Source organism: Nothobranchius furzeri, chromosome 4 (assembly GCF_043380555.1).
Source record: "Nothobranchius furzeri strain GRZ-AD chromosome 4, NfurGRZ-RIMD1, whole genome shotgun sequence".
Classification (NCBI taxonomy): domain Eukaryota; kingdom Metazoa; phylum Chordata; class Actinopteri; order Cyprinodontiformes; family Nothobranchiidae; genus Nothobranchius; species Nothobranchius furzeri.
This window is the reverse complement of record NC_091744.1, coordinates 58,143,918-58,150,806: the sequence shown is the minus strand read 5'-3', so window position 1 is coordinate 58,150,806 and position 6,889 is coordinate 58,143,918. Positions and strand designations below refer to the sequence as shown.

Sequence of the window (6,889 nt, the reverse complement as noted above, 5' to 3'; positions counted from 1 at the left end):
TATGTATGTTTGTTCTACAAAAAGCCAAAAAGGGCATGAAAAGTAGATGTATCTCTGTAATGGGAGTTAAATTTTGGAATGAGGCTAAAATAGAATTAAAATTAGCAACTTCTCTTTCAGTTCTTAAAAAACTTATCAGTAAAAATATTTTTGAAGAGCATTAATTTGATGTTGATGGATGGATTTGTGTTTTATTTTTATTTGGGTTGTTGGTTCATTGCGGGAAGTTTAAAAATTGTTTTGTAAGTAGGTTAGGCAATTATATAAGCTATTGCTTCTGCCTAAACCTATTCAGTCATGAGATACCAAATAGACACCATATACAAATGAAAGCATATGTTAGTGAGAAATGGTATTTGTATCTATTTGTATGACATGTTATTGTACATTATCTTAAAGGAGACATAACATGAAAAACCCACTTTTTTATCCGTTAACACAGTGTGTTTCACATTTTAAGTGTCTAAGTGAGCAAAAAGGCTTATATTATTCACTGGAGTTGCTATTTAGATATTTAATAATTAAGTTTTGGGCATATTTGTCCACCCGTTCAGTTTTTCAAATTATCTATTACATCAGTAATTTATTTCGTCAGGATAACTACCAAATATGGTAATGGCCCTCGGCTAAACACAGAGCCAATCCGCCATTTTTTTCATCTCGCTAAGATTTTTTGTAGTCCTATTGGAAAAATGCAGAATGTCTGGTTATTTTAACCACACACAGCTCAAAACTGTTCCTCGTTTTAAGGAAGGGTGGTGTGGCAGTATTTAAACCCAGGAGCTGATGACATTACTGCTAAAAAAAAAAACAGAAGAAAAAGTAGTGTGTGTGTGTGTGTGTGTGTGTGTGTGTTTGTGTGTGTGTGTGCGCGCGCGCGCGTGGTTCGTTCGTGTCTCCTGGCTAGTAAGTACCGAGGGCTTCATCTATCTAAAAGGAGTCATTTCCATCTGAATGTGGCAGCACCGGGACACAGCAGCAGAGCGGTAAGCTTCATATCACTCTAAAATGTCGACAAACTTTACTTTAGGTTTACGGGCATTAGCAGCACTAAAGCGTTAGCATCCGGCTTGCTATCGCTAGCACAGTATGCTAGTAAAGTTAGCACCCAGATTAATGTGGATTTGGCTGATTTTCGTGGAATAAAACGTGATTTCTGATCAACGCCTTCTTTTACACCAGATGATAACCTCCCACTGATTGTAGCAGCAGAGAGCCTGTGTGTTATTCTACGTGAGTGTGATGTAATCTTAGCATCCAGTAAATAAAGTCCCATATCAGCTAAAATGCAGCGTGACAAAGTCATTAAAGTGCGTCAACACAGTGGATTTAATAGAGTTTTAAAGAACAATCTCTGAGTGAAGTGAGGTTAATTTTTTGTCTCACTGCAGATATAAAAACGAACTCTGCATCAGTCAGACGCAGCAAAGCTCACCGTCTGTATGAGCGTGAGCATCGGAAAGCTGATCAAATCAGCTGTAAAATAATTAAAACAAAGTAAAAATGTTCCTTTGCTTTTTACAGTCCACATCCAGAAGGCTGGAGCCGTGTTTCACTGACAGGCTGTCAGACTAACGCCCTGATGAGCTCAGCTGGGACAAACTGGTCTGATGTTTAGGTAAGTGAAGATCTGCTTCTCCAAGTCCTTGAGATGCTAGTAAAAATAATTTAGCCAGCTTGCTAATGTTACTTTTCTTCTCCTCTAAGGAACACAGAACGCTCAGATGTTGGAGCTTCATGTCACCTACTGAGGAAGGAGACCCACCAGTAAAGAGACGGTCTGGACCAGACCAAAGTGAGTGATGACACACCTCAGCCACCCTCATCATTAAGAACACTTCACCCCCTGAATCACTCCGTCTGATGACAGCAGAGTGATTTATTTGATGTTTTACTTGTTTAGTCTGTTTAGAAATTATTGAATTACATTATTTTCTGTAATCGACCATCTGATCTGGATGTTTGCAGAATAACTTTCCCCAAATTCAGCAGCAGCTGGCCTGTAAAAACAGCTGCAGCATGTAGTAAGTCTGTCTGCACTGCTCTCTGATGAGCTTCCTTTCATAAGGAATCATTTGTATAATTTTAGTGTCACTATTTTATTACATTTGTAAGAATATGAAGTCACTGCAGCAACACAAACGTGACTATAAACATGAAAGCTAAAGAAACAACTTTCCTAAAGCTGCTTGTAAACAAAATATGTCACTAATGTTATTGTCTATCATTGCAGAATATGGCGATGACATCATGGAACTGGTCTTTGGAAAAGTTTTCCCTGAACCAACTCCGTTTCTAGATGAGGTAGAGAAGATCTGCATCTCACCAACTCTCTGGTCTCAGTATTCAGACAACGGAGGTCTCCCACTGTTATCCAGGACCAGTTTGAAGCCCACATACTTCCCCTCCCTCATCATCAGGAAACATCAGTTCCTATCCTGAGGACAACAGAAGACGGCAGGAGGACAGAAACTCTGAGACCTAGACACCACCAGCACCGAGACACAAAGCACCTGTGTGCACAACGCCTGTTTAACTACTAAAACCTGTTTATTATATTGTTCTACTTATTTGCTGTGAGGTTAATACTTAGAAAATTTGTATATTAATGTAAACAATTTAAAAAATCACTGATTGTATGTTTTCTTTTAGATGTAATGGTCCAAACTCAGCCTTGTAGACATTTATTGCATCCTGTAGGTAAATACACAGAACAGGCTCAGATCCAGGATGACCCAGCATGCTCTTCTTCCATTCTGGCTGTTAGGGATTGTATCAATAACTCAATGCCTACTGATGTTTCCACCTAACGGTATTTATTTAGAATGCAGGTAAGATTTAACTATATTTGTTAGCAAAGCAGACTGATCTTGGGAATTTCACTGCAGCACTGATGTCCACCTCTGTGTACACATTAGAGAGAATTACCACGTTACAGCTAAATGCATATTTAATAAAGATATAGGCTACACATTGCAGACAATAAAAACAAAGTTCTAAGCATTAGAATTATAATCACATTAAAGAACATTTGGAGGAATGTTCTTTATTTTTGACTAGAATCTCAAATCTTTAAATTAAAATGTAACTGCTTTTTATCCATTTTCAGCCATTAAGACACCCAATATTAAATAAGACTACTTATAAAATTATTTATAATTATATGTTTGTATATATATAGATAGAGAGCTTAATAAAATATATTTTAATGGTGTTTTAATGAGCTGTATCATTTTTAAAACATTTTATAGAAATAAATAAGCAAGCAGCATTCCTTGTGTGTGTGCGCGTGCGCGTGCCTGCTCGCTTGTCCCGTCGGCCGTGACGGATGTGTGTGTGTGTGCGCGCAGGTGCCTGCTCACTTGTTCCTCCGTCGGCCGTGACGGGTGTGTGTGAGTGACTACAGACAAATGCATGAGAGAGTTAGCAGCCTTGAAACAGCATGATGAACTACTCTCCCCACATGTTTTAAAAATGCTAATATGCTATGCTACATCTGCTATGCTAAATAATGATTTCTCTATAGAACTACAAAGTCCGGCTGGGGGAGGAGAGTACAGGTCTGCACTATGGAGGGGGGCGGAGTTTACAGCTCCTCCTCCAGTTTAAAGAGACAGTACCCAAAAACGGCTCGTTCTCAAGACTCTCCTCAGAACAGGGGTAGATGAGGGTCTGTAGAGCAACAATAATGAGGAAATCAGACCAAAGAACTGCAGTTCCACTGTAGTTAGACCCCCAACTGAAGGATTTAGATGTAAAAAGGAATAACTTAAAAGCATGTTATGTCTCCTTTAAGATGACTGACTGAATAAATTGATCATTCAGTCATTCATTCATTCATTATTTGTTGTAAAAATTATGACGTACCATTTCTATATTCTCTAGATCCTGGAGCCAAAACCATAATTACTTATTTTGTCTTTTCTGAAAATAACAATTGCAACAATCTGATCCTTAACCTGTAAAACTTATTTTCTTTTATTAGTTGGTGTCTCTCTTAAACATAGCTGGTGTTATTTTGGGTTAGCTGCTGCCATCTAGTGGTGTATATATATTATTGCAGTCTTTAATTCTAGTGAGCTCTTAGCTTGATGCATCAAGTTGAGGCTTTTTTAAATAACATATTGAAAATACATTTAGCTCGAATTTGAGACAGTAGATTTAAATCAAAGAGGAAGTTTTGGAATGGTCCGTCTCTTCGTATTTCACTAAATTGTTACCATAAAAAGTTACAGCAGAGGTTGGCATTTATTCAGACATTAGATTCATTTTGAATCTGCTATGTGAGCTATACGTATTCAATTCTTTTAGTTCCTAAAATAAGTTCAGTTCAAAGCAGATTAGGTTCCCAGTTGGCCCACATCTCCTTCACCTCACAAGCTCCTTATCCCAACAGACGTTCTCAGTTCAGAGAGAAAACCGAGAACGTGGCAGTGTGACGGGGAGACAGGCCTACAATGGGAAAAGGAAAGAAGAGAATCTAATCACAAACTGGGGGAAAAAAGACTCATTTGTGTCTCGTTGGCTTAGAAAGATTGGATTTTGAAAAATCTATTCTAAAAGATTTCAGACTAATTGCGACAATTGTGTCAATTGACTCTTGAATAGTGTGATTTTGTCTAGCAAAGCAAACACCTAACATCTAAAGCAGCTGAATTTTTGATAAATTTAAAAGTGTTTGCTAAGTTAGGAGGGTATGGGAGTTGGTCCAACTCGTCGACATGTGTTTAGTGGCTCTAGGACCATTAGGGAACCTGTGGGGACACTCAGGGGTGGATGGGCTCTGTTGAGGGCAAGAACGGGATCAGACAAGTGTCGTTACACCCTGCATCCTGCTTCTGTTCCTACTCCAACTATACTGTACTAAAATCCAACACCATAATTTCAGGAGTAGCTTGTCAGCATAAGATGTGTTTGTGAGCTAAACACATCATTCATTGTCTTTGATCTGGATAGGGAGGCAATTTATACCAGCATCCTCTTGATAGAATGTGTTACCTGCAACTATCCACTGTAGTGAACACCTCCATTATTTCAGAAGTATTAAGTTCTCATAAGAGGTATTTGTAAACTAAAAAGTAAGACTTTTTTTTATAAATATGTGTCTATCATTTGGATTGGGGAACAGATTCCTGAAGGTTCAGGCTGATGGAATTAGCTCTTCCCCTGTAATGCTATACAGAGCTAACATCTAAAATGCTGTAAACAACGAACACTTTCATCAGTCAATAAAATGTTTTATAGCACCTCTCAAGATAAAAATCACAAGAACAATACAAATAAAAATGAAATGACTAAATAAGATCTGAATAAAAAGGTAAACACATGAACCCCCCAAAATACAGAAATGACAGAAACACTGAAGCAGTGAGGAAGATGAGGATAAATAAGACACCAGCTTGAACAGATTAGCTTTCAGCTGCAACATTTGACAACAAAAATAGTATTAAAATGAAAATATTCTGAATTAAATCTACATTCATAACGTTAAATCAAAATTTCAGAATGTAAATAGGACAGGTTTCAAAAACGGAGGCAGCCTATAAAAGCAAGGTGAAAAGATCTAACATGTCAGATAGTTTTATCTACACTCGAAAACTTGATTCTTGGCTCCAGTAAACACCCGGTAAACTTTTATGTAAGATTAAACTAAGATGTATAAAAGCACATCTCATTTTAGGACTTTTAAAGAATTTGCTAGAAGTCAGCAAATCCCCAGCGTGTCACTTGTGATCATTTTGGTCTGAAGAAGGAAAAAGAAGGAAACTGCATGCATGCACACAGAAAGATTCTTGGCCCTATCACTGACAAAAATTTAATGTAAGGTTTCACTAACATTTGTAAAACCCCAAATGTTATTGACTAACTCATTCACTGCCACTGATGGCAAAAATCAACATTTGCATTTTTTTTTACTGTGTGGGCGTTGGAACAAGCCTCCGCACCGTGAGAACAAACAACCCAGCTCTAGAGCTGATCTTTATCCACGTACGCCACACGTCACGTGATCAGGAAGCAGAAAACCCATGTGTTAGGAGATCGTTTTGGGCTGCTGCTGTATAAAAAGTGAGGCGCAAACCGGAAAAGCTTCTGCCAATCACAATTCCACAACGGGTTATGAAAGAATGCATAATGCTCAAATCACGCGGAGTCTTCCTGATGTAAGAGGTGAGTCTAGTTTTTGTTTCGGTTGTTTTGGCGTTGACATCATCGCAACATTCTGACTCTTCAAAAAAACAGTGAAAATGCTGAAAAATGCTGGCAGCAAAGGGCTTTTCTGATCAGGACACGGCTGGCAGTTAATGAGTTAAAATAGATCAACAAATAAACATAAACAAAATAACGGATTACTTTGAAAGTGGACATTTTAACGACTTTATGTGATGAAATGACATGGGAAATGTACTTGTAATTTGTTTACTTTTTTTGGTCAACTCCTTTTTTTCAGTGTATTGATGTTTAACAGTGTGCAGAAATAACATATCACACGATCTGATCATCTCTGAGACCAGACCTCTTCTGTTTTTATACATGTAAGCTATTTCAATATTACTAGTTACAAATAACTAATTATTTAACAGGAAATACCACATTTATATTTTAAAAAATAAGTATTTTTTATTTTAAGTTTAACTGATTTAATCCATAAGTATTCTTGCTATATTATTCAGATTTGATCTCTAAACGTTTAAAATTAAAATGGCTGCACCCTGAAACGAGTTTAATTGGTTTGTGGAAACGGGGACGTTAAAAAGCTAAATGTTTCCGAATTTATGTTAAAGTATTATTTTACAATGGGTGCTCGATGCAGTTTGAATCAAACCCATTTTAAAGGCCTGTAATGGCAGGGATGTGTTGTGAGGTAGTGCGCTCTCCCCTAACAGCCACT

General features: G+C 37.5%; 1 long non-coding RNA gene across 1 annotated transcript; it reads left to right on the top strand.

Moving 5' to 3' along the window:
• Positions 1–1,433: 1,433 nt before the first annotated feature.
• LOC139061547 (uncharacterized) lies at positions 1,434–2,428 on the top strand. The gene is made up of 3 exons (XR_008559626.2): positions 1,434–1,618; positions 1,708–1,795; positions 2,234–2,428. It is a non-coding gene; the product is annotated as an uncharacterized lncRNA (long non-coding RNA).
• The last annotated feature ends 4,461 nt before the right edge of the window (positions 2,429–6,889 follow it).